This window comes from Schistocerca nitens, chromosome 1 (assembly GCF_023898315.1).
Source record: "Schistocerca nitens isolate TAMUIC-IGC-003100 chromosome 1, iqSchNite1.1, whole genome shotgun sequence".
Taxonomy (NCBI): Eukaryota; Metazoa; Arthropoda; class Insecta; order Orthoptera; family Acrididae; genus Schistocerca; species Schistocerca nitens.
Genome location: NC_064614.1, coordinates 305,212,381 through 305,234,597, shown reverse-complemented (window position 1 = coordinate 305,234,597; position 22,217 = coordinate 305,212,381). Strand labels below are relative to the sequence as shown.

Below are 22,217 nucleotides of genomic sequence, written 5' to 3'. Positions count from 1 at the left end.
TTATAGAGTTCTGTGTTGTTTCAGTTAGTATACACAGTAAACAGCAACAGTTGTATTGTGTCAACAGACAGGGATTCTTATCAGAAAGAATCCCTGTTAAGTATCCCTGTCTGTTGACACAATACAACTGTTGCTGTTTACTGTGTACACTAACTGAAATAGAGAAACCTGCACTTGCGCACATTGTAGAGCAGGTTTTGGCACTGTATAATCATCTTGGGTTGAAGTCAGCCGGATCAAGGATAATATTCACTAGATAATTATAAACCCTCAACCAGGTGGCATCTGTGTGCTGGAAAATGTGAACTACCCACACTTTATGGACTTCCTTTCCTTTTTAATCGATGGTGCCTATATGCAGGAAAACACCCTTCCTTCACTGTATTTATTTGCCTCACAGTGAAAAAGTTTTCATTGACAGTTACTGTTCCTGGAAATTACTTTGTAAATATTACTACATGATGAATTTAATAACTCTTATTATTGTTGTTGTTGTTGTTGTTGTTAATAAATATACAGATGTCAGTTAGAAATTCGTACCCACCACCTTTTACACATTACAGTAGTAGAAATTCTTCTTCATAACAGGAGTAATTGTCAAGAAAAAACTTTTTGAGTTTGTTTTCAGATTTTACTTTGCCGGGAAGTGCTATAAAAAGAAGGGAGTGGAAAAAGAGACAGCAGATGGGAGGAGATGTACTGTGGAAGTGTGAGTTGGGTTAAAGTGGGAAATGAAAGGACAGATTGGCTCCAGGAAACAAGTGTTGTGAAACAGGGCAGTGCACTGTCACCTCTCCTCTCCTCTTCTTTGTGGTCTTATGTGAGGTAATGACTAAAAACACACACACACACACACACACACACACACACACACACACAACTGGAGAAGACAAGATGAAAGCAGTGGTATTCATGGATAACTTGATAATCTGGGGAAACAGGGAGGAGGAGATTCAGGAAAAGCTGCATATGTGGGAAGAAACTTTGAGATAGTGTGGGATGAAATTTAATGTTAACAGATGTGAGATCCTAACTACAGCTCGAAAGAAAGATGGACCAACTAGTGGGATAAGCATTGGAGGTGACAATTGAAGAAGGTGAAATGTCCCAAATCAGGACGAGATTAGTGAACATGGCAGACAGGCAGAAGCATTCTTGCCAAGTGTTAGGAACCTGGTTTGGAACAAAGATATCCCACAAAAAAGCAAAGAAGTGATATACAATAGTTAGTACATCGAAATATTGATCTATGCATCTGAAACATGAGTAATGAAGAAAAGAGATGTAAGCAGATTACAGGTGTGTGAAATGAAGTTTCCCAGAATGGGCATAACAAGGGAGGTAGGCTGAGGAATGAAAGGATGAGGCTATTGTGAAATGAAGTTTCCCAGAATGGGAATAACAAGGGAGGTAGGCTGAGGAATGAAAGGATGAGGCTATTAGAGAAACAGGATAGAAACATCGAGGCTAAGATGGTGTGAGCACGTAAAGAGAATGGAAAGCAAGGGGATTTCCAAGAAGAAACACAAGTGGAGATGCGAAGGAAACGACCAAAAGCAAGACCAAGTGATAGATGGCTGAAAGATGTGGAGGAGTATATTGTAAAAAGAGGTGAAGACTGGACCAGAGTGACCACAGAAAGATGGCGGGAAAAGAGGACTTCGTAGTGAGGCTTATGTGCCAAACAGACCCAGTCTGGTGCTGGGGACTGTCAAGCTGATGACTACGATGACTATGACTACTACTATTGTTACTCCTGCTGCTACTGCTAGTGCTACTGCTACTTTGCTGTCCGTCAGACATTTTATATCACTGGCTAAATGATGATAAATTTTAGTTGCAGCATTGTGCACCCCTTTTTGCACTTAAGGTAACATTAACACGGGGCAACGAATATCTTTTTCCTTCTGGTATTATAATTACATACATCATTGTTCCTTTTGAACTTAAACAAACTTCACTAGGGAATAAATATTCTGTGAAGCATTAGTTAGAATGCCCATCTCCTTCAACATATATCTACAAGATGATCATGGGTAAACCCTATATAATATTCTTACAGCACGGTCTTGAACAGTGAAGACTTCTTTTCTTAAAGAAGAGTTACCCCAGAACATTGTACCATATGACATTATTGAATAAAAATTCGCAATATATGTCAACTTACTGATTCGTGTCTCCCCAAGATTTGCAATGATGCATATAAATGTATACATATATAGTGTACTTGTCCTTACTTATTATGTTGAGATAGTTATTAATGATTTTACCTGGAATACAAAATCTTGTTAGTGGTAACATGTGGTAACTTAGCACAGCCCACAGAATAATGCTATGTTTGAAGGTGACAGGTACATTTGCTGAAATATACAAACTGTGATATCTTGAGTCAATCAGAGATAGCACATCACCTTTGTTAATTAATTTTTTGTGTTTCACATTGTTTGCCACAGTAAATGTTGTATGATTTGCTTACAATATCTCGGATCATTTTGAGGTTCTGATCACTTTAGACTCTAATAGTCACTTTATTATGATCCAAAGAAACTCCTTTAAATTTTAAGGCATTTTCTGCTAATATGAGTAGGCATTCTGTCTTAATTCACATGATGACTCACAGCTGATACTGCCAACACAAATTTCAAGGTTTAATTTCAGTGCTTCTGCAGAAGTGTTAGTTTGTGTGTGTTTATAATAATTGACAGATGATGATAATAGAAGTCTTTCCAAAGAAAATCAAAGTTCTGTAATATTGCAGTAAACAGTATAACTATTTTTATGAAGGGCAGTTAAAAGGTGGTTCTCAAAATCTAACCAGTTGTGTTACTGTATTTTGCTTCAGAATTTCCGTTCACCTTATATTTCTTCCATGATCAAAACTTATCCTATGCTCAGTCTCTGCTGTGATGCTCAGTAAATCACACACAGGAAACATTTTCTTCTATTGAAAAAAATAGTAACATAATATTTAGTTAAACCATTAATGTTTCTAAATCATATAGCCTACTCTTGTTTCTTCTGTAAAATAGTGTCACTAGTCAGTCATCTTTGGTTACATAAAACAGCAAAACGTCTTGTAACCATATTTTTTCATTGCATTGCTATCAATTATTAATCCTTCTAGGATAAATAAATATTGTCACAATGGAAAGGTGCGGAGACTGCCACAGAGTTGTGAGAAATGCTCAACAGTGTGAGAATCATCTATACTTTTTACATGTAGAATGCCATGAAGCATCCAGCTTGAATGGAGATGTGGCTGGCCTATGATACTATAATTATTAGACGTATTGCTTCACAATTGTGGAAAACTAGCAGTCATTCTTGAAAAGCAAAGCTGATTTGGCAGTAGTGCAGGCAAAATTGGAATAGTTGAGAGCCACAGTCAGCAGCAATAATGTTAATAATAGTATAGACAACTGAGCAGTGGTCAAACATGGATCATACCGTCAACAACACCATAAGAAAGTATTAGGCACATAACTAAGAATTCGTCTCAAGCTAATCTGAAGATTACCATACTCTTTGAGTGATACAAACAGTCCTGGATGAAGTGGATTGTCAAACCTGTGCAATGCACTAAGTGCAGTCGAGCAGGGTGGATTAAATACAGGGAACCTTGTGTGGTCTTTTCTGTAAGATTTTTGCTTATAATCATTCATTAGATGTAAAAACAAAGTACGTTACACAGCGCTGGTAAGGGGATAGTGTAGCAAAGCAGTTTTTTAATGCAACTTGCAATTACAGCTGCATGAACTGCAGACTATTTCAATAGTATCGATTTGGAAAGCAGTATTACACAATTTAATACCAAGGTAACTGATGGCTGCAATGACTGGCTGCACAGTCATGACACTGGAAAATCAGTCATTAAGCTGCTTCACTTTAAATGCAAGCTGAGTTCCTACTGTGCTTAGGCAGATTTTAACTTAAATAACAGTAAGATCGACCAAACAGCTTTTGCTGAAGGTTTTCAAAACACAGTCCTCAAGACAGCACTTGAATTAGCCTATCTTGGCAGTGCAACTAAATAGACCATTACAACACTGTCTTCATAGTAACCAGAAAACTTAGCTGACATTCACACATTATCGATCAGCTGAAAGCTGTTAAGCTGTCGGTGATGAGGTTGACGTGGTCACCACTGCCAGGGCTGTGGTTTCCTTTGTCCGGGCATTGATAGTTGTGTACTATGGTGCACTTCCCTGGCTATCACTGTAACAGCTCGTTCCTTCTATGCTGGCAGCTCCAACTCGCACTACTCTGCCACAGGAAGCACACATGTGTGGCTTGCAAACCACTTGGCACACATCAGTCACACCCTCTCTCTCTGCAGGCTTCTGCTCTAACCCAGATGCCAGTTCTGTGCTTGTGTGCAATTGAAGAATGCATTTTCATACCATGTGTGCTTTCAGAGACTCTTTGCGACATGGACAATTGATAGGCTGGCAATGACCTATCAACCTCCTCTCCTAAAAACAAAACCGGAGGGGGGGGGGTGTAGGTGGGGTGGGGGTGGGGGGGAATGAAAGATTGCTGCCCCCTCCCCCCACCATATTTTAATTAATTAATTTATTTTATTTCTTTGACGTCAATTCCCCTGTATGTAAACTCTGGGCATTGGCCGACCTGTTGCCAGTGTGTGTCAACCAGCAGGAATTAAAAGGCAAATGGGAGGCTGCAAGAAGGCTGGAGATATAACAAAGAGTGATGTGCAGCATCTCTAGCAGTAGGCGACATAGTACATGTGAAAAATATACAGAACCGGAGCAAAGTTGCCCAGGGGTCAAGTTTATATGCCAACTAGCTCTGCAGAGGATGATGAAATGTATGATGAGATAAAAGAAATTATTCAGGTAGTAAAGGGAGATGAAAATTTTATAGTCATGGGTGACTGGAATTCGAGAGTAGGAAAAGGGAGAGAAGGAAACATAGTAGGTGAATATGGACTGGGGGTAAGAAATAAAAGAGGAAGCCATCTGGTAGAATTTTGCACAGAGCGTATCTTAATCATAGCTAACACTTGGTCCAAGAATCATAAAAGAAGGTTGTACACGTGGAAGAATCCTGGAGACACTCAAAGATATCAGATAGATTATGTAATGGTAAGACAGAGATTTAGGAACCAGGTTTTAAATTGTAAGACATTTCCAGGGGCAGATGTGGACTCTGACCACAATCTATTGGTTATGAACTTTAGATTAAAACTGAAGAAAATGCAAAAAGGTGGGAATTTAAGGAGATGGGACCTGGATAAAACTAACTAAACCAGAGGTACAGAGTTTCAGGGAGAGCATAAGGGAACAACTGACAGGAATGGGGGAAAGAAATACAGTAGAAGAGGAATGGGTAGCTCTGAGGGATGAAGTAGTGAAGGCAGCAGAGCATCAAGTAGGTAAAAAGACGAGGGCTAGTAGAAATCCTTGGGTAACAGAAGAAATATTGAATTTAATTGATGAAAGGAGAAAATATAAAAATGCAGTAAATGAAGCAGGCAAAAAGGAATACAAACGTCTCAAAAATGAGATTGACAGGAAGTGCAAAATGGCTAAGCAGGGATGGCTAGAGGACAAATGTAAGGATGTAGAGGCTTATCTCACTAGGGGTAAGATAGAGACTGCCTAAAGGAATATTAGAGAGACCTTTGGAGAAAAGAGAACCACTTGTATGAATATCAAGAGCTTGGATGGAAACCCATTCCTAAGCAAAGAAGGGAAAGCAGTAAGGTGGAAGGAGTAGATAGAGGGTCTATACAAGGGCGATGTTCTTAAGGTCAATATTATGGAAATGGAAGAGGAGGTAAAAGAAGATGAAATGGGAGATACAATACTGCGTGAAGAGTTTGACAGAACACTGAAAGACCTGAGTCGAAACAAGGCCCCCGGAGTAGACAACATTCCATTAGAACTACTGACAGCCTTGGGAGAGCCAGTCCTGACAAAACTCTACCATCTGGTGAGCAAGATGTATGAGACAGGCGAAATACCCTCAGACTTCAAGAAGAATATAATAATTCCAATCCCAAAGAAAGCAGGTGTTGACAGATGTGGAAATTACCAAACTATCAGTTTAATAAGTCACAGCTGCAAAATACTAACGCGAATTCTTTACAGATGAATTGAAAAACTGGTAGAAGCCAACCTCAGGGAAGATCAGTTTGGATTCTGTAGAAATATAGGAACACGTGAGGCAATACTGACTCTACGACTTGTCTTAGAAGAAAGATTAAGGAAAGGCAAACCTACGTTTCTGGCATTTGTAGACTTAAAGAAAGCTTTTGACAATGTTGACTGGAATACTCTCTTTCAAATTCTAAAGGTGGCAGGGGTAAAATACAGGGAGCGAAAGGCTATTTACAATTTGTACAGAAATGAGATGGCAGTTATAAAGAGTCAAGGGGTATGAAAGGGAAGCAGTGGTAGGGAGCGGAGTGAGACAGGGTTGTAGCCTATCCCCAATGTTATTCAATCTGTATATTGAGCAAGCAGTAAAGGAAACAAAAGAAAAATTCGGAGAGAAATTAAAATCCCTGGAGAAGAAATAGAAACTTTGAGGTTCGCCGATGACATTGTATTTCTTTCAGAGACAGCAAAGGACTTGGAAGAGCAGTTGAACGGAATGGACACTGTCTTGAACGGAGGACATAAAATAAACATCAACAAAAGCAAAACAAGGATAATGGAATGCAGTCGAATTAAATCGGGTGATGCTGCGGGAATTAGATCAGAAAATGAGACACTTAAAGTAGTAAAGGAGTTTTGCTATTTGGGCAGCAAAATAACTGATGATGGTCGAAGTATAGAGGATATAAAATGTAGACTGGCAATGGCAAGGAAAGCGTTTCTGAAGAAGAGAAATTTGTTAACATTGAGTATAGATTTAAGTGTCAGGAAGTCGTTTCTGAAAGTATTTGTATGGAGTGTAGCCATGTATGGAAGCGAAACATGGACGATAAATAGTGTGGACAAGAGGAGAATAGAAGCTTTCGAAATGTGGTGTTACAGAAGAATTCTGAAGATTAAATGGGTAGATCACATAACTAATGAGGAGGTATTGAATTGAATTGGGGAGAAGAGGAGTTTGTGGCACAACTTGACAAGAAGAAGGGACCGGTTGGTAGGACATGTTCTGAGGCATCAAGGTATCACAAATTTAGCATTGGAGGGCAGCGTGGAGGGTAAAAATCGTAGATGGAGACCAAGAGATGAATACACTAAGCAGATTCAGGAGGATGTAGGTTGCAGTATGTACTGGGAGATGAAGAAGCTTGCACAGGATAGAGTAGCATGGAGAGCTGCATCAAACCAGTCTCTGGACTGAAGACCACAACAACAACAACAACAATATTTCTTTGTTACTACTGGGCCTCCCCGTCAACTTTGCTTAACTTAAGTAGGCTCATATTGGCCCAGATCTTCCTGTGTGTTTGCATATCTTGGACCACATAGCTGACTGGGGTTAAAACCTTAATAACGCTGCATGGACCCACAAATCACTGCAGCATTTTGCCTGTAATTCCCTGGGCAACTTTGCTCCAGTTTTGTACATTTTTCACATGTACTATGTCACCTACTGCTAGAAATGCTACACATCACTCTTTGTTATATCTCCAGCCTTCTTGCAGCCTCCCATTTGCCTTTAATTCCTGCTGGTTGACACACACTGGCAACAGGTCGGCCAATGCCCAGAGTTTACATAAAGTGGAATTGACGTCAAAAGAAAACATGAGTTTAGCTGGAGTGGTTCTACGCATTTCATGAGATGCAGTATTAAATGCCAGCCTCAACCAGTTGAGCAAATTATCCCATTTCCTTTGAGATCCTGAATGGTAAATTACAGAAGCCAATTTTAAGTTTCTATTTATACACTTGGCGAATGGTGGTTGATGGTAGTAGGTAGTGGGTGTAAAATGCCTAATTCCATTACTGAAACAAAATCTTTGAAACTCACATGGAGTAAATGTAGCCACATCGTCACTGACCAACACCTTTGGTAGTCCAAAACAGGCGAAGATGCCTGATAGATGTTGAATACTTAATGCATTGATGGTTCCTCTACTCGGTATAAGCCAACAAATGTGGTCACAACCACAAAGACATAATGATTACCACTTCGGGTATGAGGTAAGGGTCCTAAAAGCCCACAAAGAGTTTGTTATAGGGTCTGAACCCCCATGTGGATTGCAGGAAGCCCATATTAATGTTGACATCCAGCTTCCCTGATTTACATTCATGACAACTCCCGACCAGCCTCCATATCTCAGTCCCCAAACCTTTCGAAGTTAGGTGTTCACTGATTTGAACCTTTGTTTTTTGTAACCCTAAGGGTCAACCGCACGACGACAGATGGAAATAGCTGAAGACTGCCTCTATTGAGCTATGAGTAAGGCAGATCTTTGCCATTCCCTCATATCAAGTGCAGTAACAAAAAACACCCTTCTCTAAGGAATAACCTTTTACCGTAAGCCCCTGTTCCAGATAATGAAGAACCCTCCATAACTGGTTATCCTTCTGCTGCTCCTCTTCAGATTGTTAAACAAAAGGGGATATGGGTCAAGATGGTGGTGACCATTTGCCTCTGCCTCCTTCACAGACTCTTCCACCTCATCTTTCTCTTTATCATTGAACATTCGACTAAGTGAATCTGCCACCTGATTTTGTGTTCCCCATATATAAATCTCACAAAATTGGAAGGCAGGAATTCTCGCAGCCCAGCATGCTATGTGACCAGTGTAGTGTGGCATAGCTAAAACCCAACTCAGGGCTTGCTCATCTATATCCAATTTAAAGTGTCTGTGTGTGAGATAAAATCTGTATTTTTCTAGAGCAAACAATAGGGTCAGAACCTCGAGCTCACATACAGAGTTGTGAAGTTTGGTTCCAGACAGCACCTACAATCCATATGGAAGAGTTTGATGCCCCTCCTGCTTCAGGAGCAGGATTGCCATGATCCCGGAAATGGAAGCTTCTGTTTGGACCATGAATGGCCTGTTAAAATTGGGGACTCCCAGCACAAGTGCATTACTGATGGCATGTTTTAACCCATCAAAGGCAGCTTGCTGGGAGTCGCCGCACCTAAACGTCTCTCCCTTGTGATGTAGCTGATTAAGGGGTGCAGCAAGGTGGGTAAAATCAGGTACAAATTTCCTAAAAAAAAAATTGACCGTGCCAACAAATCTTTTTATGTGGCACTGAGAATTTGAATACAGCACTGGTTCACGGCTGGTTCACAGTCACGCTTTTAGCAGAGACATCACCATCATCAGTTTTCTACTATATTAACAGTCCCTTAGCCTCTCCATTTTCTGTGATTCATTGCTTCCTTCTTAAGGCTGCTGTATGTTGTACCGTACATCACGTCATCCAGTATCTGAAATCTCTTCCTTCCTCACTTCCTGTTTCCTTCTACATAACCTTCTAAAACTGTTTTTATCAGTCCGTCATTCTATCTTAATATATGACCAATCCAGTTTCTTTTTCTTCTTTTTAATACATGTAGTAACTGTCTTTTCTCTCCCACTCTTCTCAGTACCTCTTCATTTTTTACTCTGTCCATCCAACTTATTCTCTCCATCCTCCGCCCTGTCCACATCTCAAAAGCCTCCAGCCTTCCTCTGTCTTTCTTCCTCAAAGTCCATGTTTCAGCACAATACAGACGAAAACTCCATACAAAACATTTTATGAGATTTTTCCTGAGTTCTCTGTCCAGACTGCTGCAGAAAAGTCTCCTTCTCTTATAAAATGCCTCTTTTGTCATTGCTATCCTTGTTTTAATTTCTGTGTTGCACTTCCAGTCTGTGTCTATCCTGCTTCCAAGATACTTAAAATTTTACACCTGTTGTAATAGTTCTCCATTCAGCATAATTTTTATTTCTTTATTTCCTTCTAGTGCCAATACTTTTGTTTTCTTTATGTTAATTTTTATTCCATAATTTTTTCTGTTAGCTTCAGTGGTGTCCACTAAATTCTTTAATTCTTTTTCCCCTGTGGCTAGAAGGACCATGTCATCAGTAAACCTCAAACACCCTACTCTTCTTCCTCAGTTTATACTCCTTTGTCATCTAATGAGCATTGGTCAATCATATTTTCCGAGTAGAGGTTGAAAAGGGTAGGTGATAGACAGCATTCTTGTCTTACTCCTTTTCCTAGTCAGATCCAGTTTGTACTTTCTCCTCTCACTTTAACTGAGGCTTTTTGATTCAGATATAATGAGTGTACAAGTCTTCTGGTTTTCCAGTCCACTCTCTTTTCCCTCATTATAGTCACCAGCTTGTCCCAAGCCACATTGTCAAATGCCTTTTCTAGATCAATGAAGCACTTATATAGGTCTCTTCCTATTTCAATAAACCTTTCTCCCAAGATTCGTCGGAGCCCTACTGCATCTCAGTGCTCGTATTCCATCTAAAGCCAAACTGCCTCCTCACCAAGGTTCTCATCCATTACTTTTTCAAGTCTCTTATTATTATTCTTAATATCACTTTGGCTGCGTGTGAAATGAGGCTGATCGTCCTGTGCTCACTGCATTTCTTGGTTCCTTGTTTTTTTGGTAATAGGATCATTACTGTTGTCATAAAGTTCTCAGGCCATTCACCACTGTCATATATTTTATTACATAACCTCAATATTTCTCTTATTCCATCTTGGTTCAAGCTTTTTAATGTTTCTCCCGGTATTGTATCTTACCTACTGCTTTGCCATTTTTTACTGCAGCTATGGCAGACTTTACTTCTTCCATTATGATGGTTGGTCCCTTCTTGTCATCACTTACAATGTTGAGTGATTGAAGTTCCAAAGTAGTGGAGACAACATGTGCAAAAACAATATCAGTGGCTGGATCAGTGTGACCTTATTGTGTGTAACAGTCAAACCAGCCTCTCCCAGTTGCCATAAAACCTGCCTGCGGTGCTTAAAATGTTCTTCAAAATTTGCACTGTAGATGTCGACATCGTCCAGATAGTTATAGACACATTTAAATTTCAAGTCATTGATCCTAGATAAAACGGCCACACAGGTAGACAACTTGAGGGGCACCCTGTGAAATTCGAACAGGTTGTAGTCCATACAGAAGGCAGTCATTGGCTTGTAACTCTCCGTAAGTGGTATCAGGTAGTAAGGCTGGTTAATGTTGAACACGGTGAAGATGTGTTCCCCAGCAAATGAAGCGAAAGTGTTATGCAGGTCAAGTAGAGGCACAGTTCTAAAACTATCTTCTGGCTTCATATCCAATAATCGATGACTTGTCTAAAACTCCTACTGTTGGGCTTCAGCGCAAGGAAGATGGGCACCACATATGGAGACACAGATAGCCTTATAACAGTGTCATTAAGCAAGAAATCCATGACCTTCCTAAACTCTTTCGTCTTAAGGAGTTGAAAGGTGGGGGGGGGGGGGGGGGGGGGGGGGCAGTCTGCCTCACCAGAACTCGATCGGGTAGCTTAATAGGTAACCCCCAACCTATCTGTTAAGACCTCTGGAAACTGTCCCAATAATTCCAAGAGTTGAGTGTCCTTGGATTGATTTAAATGTCCTACTACAAATCCCATCATCGGATTGAACTTTATACGCAGTCAGCCCATCCACTTTGTTACAAAACCCAATCTCCCTACTGGGACAAAACTTAAAATGTAATGCCTTTTTCACATAATCTAGTATACAATGTGTACACACCAAGAAGTCACTCGCTAACAATACATTCATGGTAAGTCCTTTGGCAACCAAAAATTGTACTGGACAATTATAATTATCTATCCTGAGTTCACAGCAAACTTATCCTACAAGCTCCAACATTTGACCACGAACAGAGTTACAGCTCTCCTTAATTGGTCATAACCTAGAAAACCCCACGATTTGTATTTTTGGACTGTACCATGTATGATCAATCAAGGGCTGCTCAAGAGTTGATCAGGGCACAGACTAGTTCTGACCTCAGTGGCACACACAAAGGGCAGGCATGCCTTGTACACAGCCACACACTCGGCATAGCCGCACAGTGGCAGTGGCAAAAAACCCTTTATGCCCCACGCCACTTACTGGCATCAACTATCTGACCGTCATTCCTGCAGCAAGTCTCTAACAAGATATCCTTCACTCCTACACTGGAAACATATACACTGAGTATGAACCAGATCATCGGTGTTAGTAACCTTGCTCTTAAAGGTCAACCCTTCGCTATTCCTTTTCTCATCCTTATATCTCTTATTTTCAGTACTGATGACCATTACGTCTAGATCAGAAATTGAATGCAGTTTATTCAAAAACAGTACTCAGAATTGGTGCTGCAGCTGCATTTTTTATAAAATATTAAGCACAGCTTCATTTTTAGAAATGTTAAGTGACAAGGCAATCATTGACATTCGTACATGCTCAATGTAGTTAATGATTCTTTTGCCTCTTTTTACTTTATAAAAATATTTTCAATCAAATCTCTTTGCGCACATGCCCCTAAGCACTTAAACAATATCTTCTCATGGAGAATACTAAGCAAACTTGCATCTGCAAAACTTCCATCAGTAATATATTCAAACGTTCTTCCGCTAATGGAAATATTACTTGGAACACGACACTATGGGGAATTTGTAAGGCATTGGGTTGATTCTCCAGCTTTACTATTAGCCATAACACTTACATAGTTTGATTAATATAACTAATTTGCAGGGTACAAATTTCTTGAATGATAGGAAGAAGGGGATGTGGAAGATTACTAACTGACTCCAAGCATTCTCCTTCCGCTGCACACTAAACTTTCCCTGATTATCCAAGCTATGACTTTCAACTTGTTCACTGTCCTCCTGCCAGTTGCGGAAAGATATGCATTGCTGTACTAACAATAGCTCATCATGCAATGCCTGTATATCAGGACTGAATTTTGGATCTTTATTAACTGAACTCACATCAGCAGTCCTACTAGTGAGGTGGTCTACCAGAGTGCTTAATCTCGACAATTGATCATGGGAGGGAGAGGTTCCTTCTGACAATGTTACACCTTCCTGAAGTGTGAACAACAAGGAGCGACATGCAGTGCAAACGGTACTCACCTCGCCAACAATTTTCATGGTAATGTTTATTGGGCTGCACAACACAGCTCGCAGCCGCTGACAGTGTCCCGTGACACTGCCATCCTCCCTCTTGCTGTGGATGTGTAATTCACATGTTCGATGGTCCCTTCTTAAATGTTTTACCCATAGGATTCGTCATGCCCCAATGGGGAATAGTTTCTGCACGCACACAAAGGTATGACAACAGTTTTGAAGGCACACCCTACCAGAATACACTAACTAGAAGCTAATACTTATTCAGTAACAAGGTACGCACCCAAACTGTGCTCACTGCTACCCCAGTTGCAATGCATTAAGTGTGGTTAATGAGGATGGCTTGGATATAGGGGACCTTGGGTGGCAAGCTGCTGCACCTTTTCTATAAGATTTTCACTTATCAGTTATTAGATGTCATGGAAAACACTTGCATACATTGATTCTTGAACAACATAAACCAAGACTTACTGTGACCAAATCTTTAAAACAAATGTAGCAGATGCAGTTATAAATCAGGACTTAACAAACTAGTAAAATTCCCCAGGAGTCTGTGAACAGTTGATACCAGTAAAATTTTTAATTTATTTAGAACAAATGAACTTCTAAACATTTTTAAGACCACAGAACAAGTGAATTAAAAATACTTAACGCCAATGATCGTAGATTTTTGATGAGCTAATTAAAACTTGACCACACCATTGACAGTTGCAGAGAAAAAAATTCACAGCAACAACTGACTTATTTAGAAATGTTGTACAAAACATTGATTTCAGTAACTAACTGACTCAGTTCAAAACAACGGACAGTTTACCCAGGTCACTGCCCAAAATGGAGCATCGTAACCTTCATGATGTGGCCAAACCTTCTCTCAAATACAAGTTTGCAATTACCATGTTACTTTAACAACAGCTAATGAAAACAGAGGGAGGCTCCTTGCTCATGACGGTGGCATACTAGACTGAAATCACATGCACAGGAAAATATCCCGGTGAGCCATGCCCTCTGCCTGGGTGCCTTACAATACAGGCATACACAAGTTAACCTGTATAACAGAGAAAACCACAATAATTTCATAGCACTGGCAAGGGGATCGTATAACAAAGTTTTGTTTTATAATGCAGCTCTCAGTGACATATACTTGAACTGTAAATTAATTCAGTAGTATCAATTTGGAAAAGAATAAAGCACAATTTAATACTGAGATAATTGATGGCAGTAATGGGAGACTGCACAATTGTGAAACTGGAAAATCAGTCATTAAGCCACTTCAATTTAAATGTGAGCTGAGTTCCTGCTTTGCTTAGGCAAATTTAAACTTCAATAACAGTAAGGTCAACCATGCAACTTTTGCTGCAAGTTTTCAAAACATTTTCCTCAAGGCAGCACTTGAATTAGTCTGTCCTGACAGTGCAATTAAATAAGCCTTAACATCACTGTCTGCAGAAAGTCATTAAGCTCACAATTCTGAGATTGCCGTGGCCACCACACCCAGACCCATGCCTTCATTCTTCTGGCTGTTGGGTACTGTGTACTGTGGTGCATTTCCCTGGCTGTGAAGTCACATCAGTCATACCCTCTCTCTCTGCAGGCTTCTGCTGTAACCCAGGCTCTGGCTCCGCACTTGTACATGCAGCTTAAGAAGGCATTTTCATCCTCATGCACGTGCCCTCTGACCACAGATAGCTGGTCCAAAGGCAATTAGCAGTCTTAACAATCAATAGGTTAGCAATGACCATATCAAGTTGTGCAGCCAGATTGTCATGAGTCAGCCAACAAAGTAGGGTAATCACATGTCCTTGAGACAGCGCATCATCCCACAAATGGCTGCACTGCAAAGAGAATTATCCACATATGAATGTTTCTGCTAAGAGAATTATTCATTGTAACCAGAGTGCTCTCTATCTAATGCCTCTAATTTACAGTATTTTCACTAGGACTTTTTGTAGGATAAATGTTTCTGAAGGAAGGAGTACAGAATAACTATGCACACAATTATAACAAAACCAAAAGTTGCAATCCCATCCATGTGCTTTGACCTGCGACATCATCAGGATGGCAGACACCCCTATTTCAAGCTTATACAATATGATGACCATGACATTGCTCATTACGCCCTTTAACAAACATAAATAACTTGTCAAATACTTAACCTCAGCAGTAGAATGAAACTAATGGGTCAAACAAGCAGGCAGTTTTGAAGGGGACAAATAAAATATATGATAATAACAATGACACCATTCCAAAAGAAATATTAACTAAAAAGTCAAGTACAAGAAATAAACCAGCTCACTCAAAATTTAAAACAGTCGCGTAGTGTATTGTGGGGAGGGGAGGGGGGAAGGAGTTGTAAGTCCACAGTTCCATGAACCAAAACTGACTCATGTAACAAACATCAAAAACATAACATGGATCCATTAGCACAATATGCAAAATCAAAGTAATTTACTAGCAAACCAGCACAAACCCTTCCATTAACAACATGACACACTCAGCTCACAACATCAAATGACTCACTCATGTACCTAACAAACAACTAAACATCCAACACATGAGAGTGCCACCAAAAATACAACAACACACCATTTACAAACATGATCCGACTCAAGACACCATGCCACAATGATGTTACACAACATAAAACAGTTTCATCATGAATGAAAGCATACAGATGAAATCACAACTTTCAGTTGACCCACAGTTATGACAATTGGTTTTTTTTTAAAAAAAAGCCAGCTTAAACACAACAGACGGTAACAACTGCAGTACAATTGTACTTTCCTATCAAAACATAAAAAATCTATCATATAGGAAAGATGAGCTTCTTATATCACTGTAAGAAATATAAAAGGCTTTTCTTCAGATACACAATGCAGATTGTGTGGAAGTCGCAGAACAGTTGGATACAGAGTTACATTAGTGCAAGCATAATATTGGCATTGGGGGGAGTGCCTGTATATACAAAAAGTGCAATAAATCCCAGGTCATAGACATAAATGAGCTTCAGTTGAACAGCTCTTTGGATATTGAACTCCAGTAATGGATTATATTAGACTAGATGTACTTGTAGTTCTATGAGATGCATAGTGAAAAGGTCTCCTTGGAAGTAGAACATGTGAGGAAAACAAGAATATACAATAAATATTTACAAAGAAAAACAGATATGCTAATGTTCCTTCCGCACATTCCATGTGGAATGGTACTCAAAGATGTTTAATAAGTTAAAAACTCTTGAACATACTTTCATTTAAAAGATAACAAATAGCTTGTCACAACATATTTCCTTCTCATCCTGTGCGGTAAGTCTCCCGTGACCAACAGTTCTGGGTGACTTTCCCTAAATCTACCCCTTTTTCCTAAACCTCTCCAGTGCTTTTCCTTCAGCCCCTCTTACTTCCGCTTCAATCCTTCTGCCTGAAGAAGGAACCACTGGATCCGAAAGCCTAGCTAATTACAACTTATACTATGTGTGTGTTCTGCCTCTGCTTGGTAAATGATTTTTTTTATCTATCCAATTAAATTAGTTTGTCAAAAATTGATTGTTTTCATTGTAACAATATAGCTTTCGCATCCCGCAACTACCCTCCCGGCCTGGTACAGAAGCAAATAACCAGAGCCACTTCCTCATCCCCTCAAACCCAGAATCCCCCGCAGAAGAACCACAAAAGTGCCCCACTTGTGACAGGATACTTTCCGGGACTGGACCAGACTCTGAATGTGGCTCTCCAGCAGGGATACGACTTCCTCAAATCCTGCCCTGAAATGAGATCCATCCTTCATGAAATCCTCCCCACTCCGCCAAGAGTGTCTTTCCGCCGTCCACCTAACCTTCGTAACCTGTTAGTTCATCCCTATGAAATCCCCAAACCACCTTCCCTACCCTCTGGCTCCTATCCTTGTAACCGCCCCCGGTGCAAAACCTGTCCCATGCACCCTCCCACCACCACCTACTCCAGTCCTGTGACCCGGAAGGTGTACACGATCAAAGGCAGAGCCACGTGTGAAAGCACCCACGTGATTTACCAACTGACCTGCCTACACTGTGATGCATTCTATGTGGGAATGACCAGCAACAAACTGTCCATTCGCATGAATGGACACAGGCAGACAGTGTTTGTTGGTAATGAGGATCACCCTGTGGCTAAACATGCCTTGGTGCACAGCCAGCACATCTTGGCACAGTGTTACACCGTCCGCGTTATCTGGATACTTCCCACCAACACCAACCTATCCGAACTCTGGAGATGGGAACTTGCCCTTCAGTATATCCTCTCTTCTCGTTATCCGCCAGGCCTCAATCTCCGCTAATTTCAAGTTGCCGCCACTCATACCTCACCTGTCTCTCAACAACTTCTTTGCCTCTACTCTTCCACCTCGACTGACATCTCTGCCCAAACTCTTTGTCTTTAAATATGTCTGCTTGTGTCTGTATGTGTGGATGGATATGTGTGTGTGTGCGAGTGTATACCTGTCCTTTTTTCCCCCTAAGGTAAGTCTTTCCGCTCCCGGGATTGGAATGACTCCTTACCCTCTCCCTTAAAACCCACATCCTTTCGTCTTTCCCTCTCCTTCCCTCTTTCCTGATGAGGCAACAGTTTGTTGCGAAAGCTTGAATTTTGTGTGTATATTTGTGTTTGTTTGTGTGTCTATCGACCTGCCAGCGCTTTTGTTTGGTAAGTCTCATCATCTTTCTTTTTAGATATAACAATATAGTAAGGTACATATGATAATTCTTAGGCTATATGTCATGCAGTGTCAAATAGAAATATTATTTTACAACACTGATTTACAGTGATCACATTATGCAGTGAATTTGTACAGATGTCAGTTTGTAATAATACTTGCATTGTTTGATATTATTTGTAACATATACATATCAATTGGTTCTACTTAGAAATTCAATTTATCAGTGGAGTAGAAGGAGTTGGCCACCAATAAATCCTTTGGCTCATCTTAAACTGACTTTTATAATTAGTTAAAGTTTTTGTGGCAAGTCATTGAAAATGTGTGTTCCTGAATAATGGAGACCTTTCTTTGTGAAGATTATTCTTATTTGCTGCAGTACTGATTCCGTGAGCTGAGCTGTTGGTTTGAAAAAAAAAAAAAATAAAATAAAATAAAATAAATAAAAAATATGTTTATAATGACAAATTTCATTAAGGAATAAACATATTGGGAAGCAGTAGCTAGTGTCCCTAAGTTCCCTAAATAGGTCTCTGCAGGACTTTCTTGAGTTCACGCCACAAATAATTCTTATTACCCATTTTTTTTGGAAAACTTTAGTTTAGGGTGGTGAGTTATGCCAAAAAATTATCCCTTGACATTCTGGAATGAAGTAAGCATAGTGTTGTAGCTTTCCTCTTTTTATGAGGTGCACTCATAAAGTAAGTTTCCTTATTTTTTTTAATCAAAGACAACAAAGTTACATGAAAAACTTTATTGGCAACAGGTACAGCAATGTTTGAGCTAATTTTCAGCATAGTCACCAAAAGAATTGAAACACTTGTCATATTGTAGGATCAACTTTTGTGTTCCTGTGTTGTAGAAGTCTGCCACCTGTAAATGGAACCAGTGTGTGGCAGCCGTCTTCAGCTCTTTGTTGTTTTCAAAATGATTGTGATATCTGCAGGAAATAGCTGCTCAGCTCCATAATCATGAAATGATGGTTCTCCAGGATGCACTGTTGCACCAGCTCAACCAGTTGATCAATGATAAGGAAAGGTCGCCCACTGCGCTCTTCAACATGGACACTTCGATGACCTTCGGAAATAAGCCAACACCAGTGATGCACCACCTGTTTGCTCATGATGTTCTGCCTCTAGACCTGACAAAGCTGCTGATGGATTTTGAGGGGCGTTATGTTTTGTGCAGTAAGGAACCTTATCACCGACTGAAACTCGCAGGTGGCAGGAGAACGAATAAGATATGCCATTTTGGGGCACTGCTGCCACGGCACTGGCACTAGGTGGGACCTGCCTGTCTGGCATTTGATTGTCATGTCATAGATCTGTTGCACATGCATAATTTTCCTGGCTAAATACATCTACGAGGGTGGTTTGAAAAGTTCTCGGAATGGAATAGAAAAGTAGTTACATCACTGAAACTTTTTTTTTTTCATTTTTCAATGTAGTCTCCCTTTAGATTAATGCACTTGGTCCAACAATGTTTTCAATGCCCTGATCCCATCTCAAAAATGAGTTTCCTCCAGGCCTGAAGAATACACACATCAAAAAAAGTTTTGCATCACCTGGTTCCCAGAACTCCTGAAGGTAGACGCTGACTGTGGATATCGTGTCACAGACGCAGTCCCATTGACTGTTCAGAGATGTCACTAAACCCGTCCAAAGATGTAAACAACCACGCATGAGCAGCACCTATTAGACGGAGGGGGTCTGGCAGCCGATCAGTTCCAGTCGTTCCACCTGGAAGGAGGTACATGGCATTCGTTGTCTGTAGTTCAAACATGCCTAGGTGGTCAATACTGCGGTTCAATCGCGTCCGCATTGTTACTTTTTGCCAGGAAGGGCTCTCAACAAGGGAAGTGGCCAGGTGTCTCGGAGTGTAAAAAAGCGATGTTGTTCAGGCATGGAGGAGATACAGAGAGAGGAACTGTCAATGACATGCCTCGCACAAGCTGCCCAAGGGCTACTTCTGCTGTGGATGACCCTACCTACGGATTATGGCTTGGAGGAACTCTGACAGCAATGCCACCATGTTGAATAATGCTTTTTGTCCAGCCACAGGACATCGTTTTATGACTCAAACTGTGTGCAATAGACTGCATAATGCGCAACTTCACTCCCGACGTCAATGGCGAGGTCCATGTTTGCAACCACGACACCATGCAGCGTGGTACAGATGGGCCCAACAGCATGCCGAATGGACCGCTCAGGATTGGCATCACATTCTCTTCACCAGTGAGTGTCGCATATGCCTTCAACCAGTCAGTCATTGGGAGACGTGTTTGGAGGCAACCCTGTCAGGCTGAATGCCTTAGACACACTGTTCAGCGAGTGCAGCAAGGTGGAGCTTCTCTGATGTTTTGGGGTGGCATTATGTGGGGCCGACGTACGCCACTGGTGGTCATGAAAGGCACCGTAATGGCTGTACGATACGTAAATGCCATCCTCCAACCGATAGTGCAACCATATCTGCAGCATATTGGTGAGGCATTTGTCTTCATGGATGACAATTTGCACCCCCGTCATGCACACCTTGTGAGTGACTTCCTTCGGGATAATGACTAGAGTGGCCAGCATGTTCTCCAGACAAGAACCCTGTCAAACATGCCTGGGATAGATTGAAAAGTGCTGTTTATGGAAGACGTGACCCACCAACCATACTGAGGGATCTACGCCGAATCACCGTTGAGGAGTGGGACAATTTGGACCAACAGTACGTGATGAACTTGTGGATAGTATGTGACGACGGATACAGGCATGCATCAATGCAAGAGGACATGCTACTGGGTATTAGAGGTACAGGTGTGTACAGCAATCTGGACCACCACCTCTGAAGGTCTCGCTGTGTGGTGGTACAACAAGCAATGTGTAGTTCTCATGAGTAATAAAAAGGGTGAAAATGATGTTTATCTTGATCTCTATTCCAATTTTCTGTATAGGTTCCGGAACTCTTGGAACCGAGGTGATGCAAAACTTTTTTGATGTGTGTAGTTGTCAACTCCGACTATCAGTTCTTCATTTGAAGTGAATCTTCATCCACCAAGAAAAATTTTCAGTTTTGGGAAGAGATGGAAGTCTGACGGAGCCATATCAGGTGAATAAGGTGGGTGTGGCAACAATTCATACCTTAGCTCATTTAATTTTGCAATGGCGACGACACGTGTGTGTGGGTGTGTGTTGTCTTGGTGGAAGATGACCTTCCTTGCTAAACCTGGCCTTTTTTCATACATCTTATGTTGGAATTTGTCCAGGAGATTTGCATAGTATTCTCCAATAACTGTTTGCCCAGTGGAGAGATAATCGACAAACAGAATCCCCTTCGCATCCCAGAACGCTGATGCCATGACCATTCCTGCCAAGGGAACTGCCTTTGCTTTCTTTGGTGGTGGAGAATCAGCATGTTTAACTGCTTTTACTGTTGTTTTGTCTCTAGGTTATAGTAGTGCACCCAAGTTTCAACGGTGCCCACAAACAGGCACAAGAAATCTTGTTCGTTTCTCCTAAAATGGGCCAAACATTGTTCTGATATGTCCATTCTCATGCATTTTTGATCCAGCGTCAAGAGTTGTGGCACCCATCTGAAAATAATTTTTTCATTTCTAATTCTTCAGTTAAAATGTGAAATACCCTTTCAGATGACATCTGGCAAGCATGTGCAATTTCATGCACTTTCAATCGGTGATCCTCCATGACCATTTTGTGCACTTTTGCAATGATTTCTGGAGTAGTAACACATTTTGGCCAACCACTGTGCGGATGATCATCTAAGCTCTCGCGACCAAATTTAAATTTATTTGTCCACTTTGCAACAGTTGAGTATGAAAGAGCAGAGTCCCCTAGTGTATTCTGGAAATCAGCATGAATGTCTTTGCTTTCATATCTTATTTTACGAAGTACTTAATCACTGCTCGAATCTCGATATTTCATTCCCCCCCCCCCCAATCTTCGCAAATTACTACGCAGGAGCAACAACAGAGCCATATCACTGCCACAGCTCTCTTCCAAGAGTACTGATGTGACACGTGTTTACAGACAACAGTCCAATGAATATCACGTGAACAACTCTTTGCGCTAGTGCTGACCTCTCGTGGTAATTGAACTCAGGAACATAGCGGCTAGGGTGGGGAAGAAGTCCAACATTCCCTCGTTCCCTCGGTGTGCTTGCCAGGGGGCCTTGTCCGGGATGTGGAAGAGGCTCTTCTGGCGGCTATCAAGCATGCAGGGTGCAGCCAGCTGCAGATTGTTGCACATGTCGGCACCAACTATGCCTGTCTTCGGTGTTCTGAGGAAATCCTTGGGTCCTTTCGATGGCTGGCTAAATTGGTGAAGGCGGCCTCCATCTCTCGAGGAGTGGAAGCCAAGCTGATGATCTGCAGCATCATACCCAGGGTGGACTGGGGTCCTCTGGTTTGAAGTCGAGTGGAGAATCTAAACCAGAGGCTATGTCGACTCTGTGATGAAAATGGTTGCAGATTCCTCGACCTACTCTGTGGGGTGGAAGGTTGTAT

The 22,217-nt window shown here is 41.0% G+C and overlaps 1 protein-coding gene across 3 annotated transcripts in view; it reads left to right on the top strand.

Annotated features, from left to right (window-relative positions):
- Positions 1–22,217, top strand: part of LOC126248427 (TBC1 domain family member 13) — a 249,466-nt gene that overhangs the window by 995 nt on the left and 226,254 nt on the right. The gene's annotated exons all lie outside the window — the stretch shown is intronic.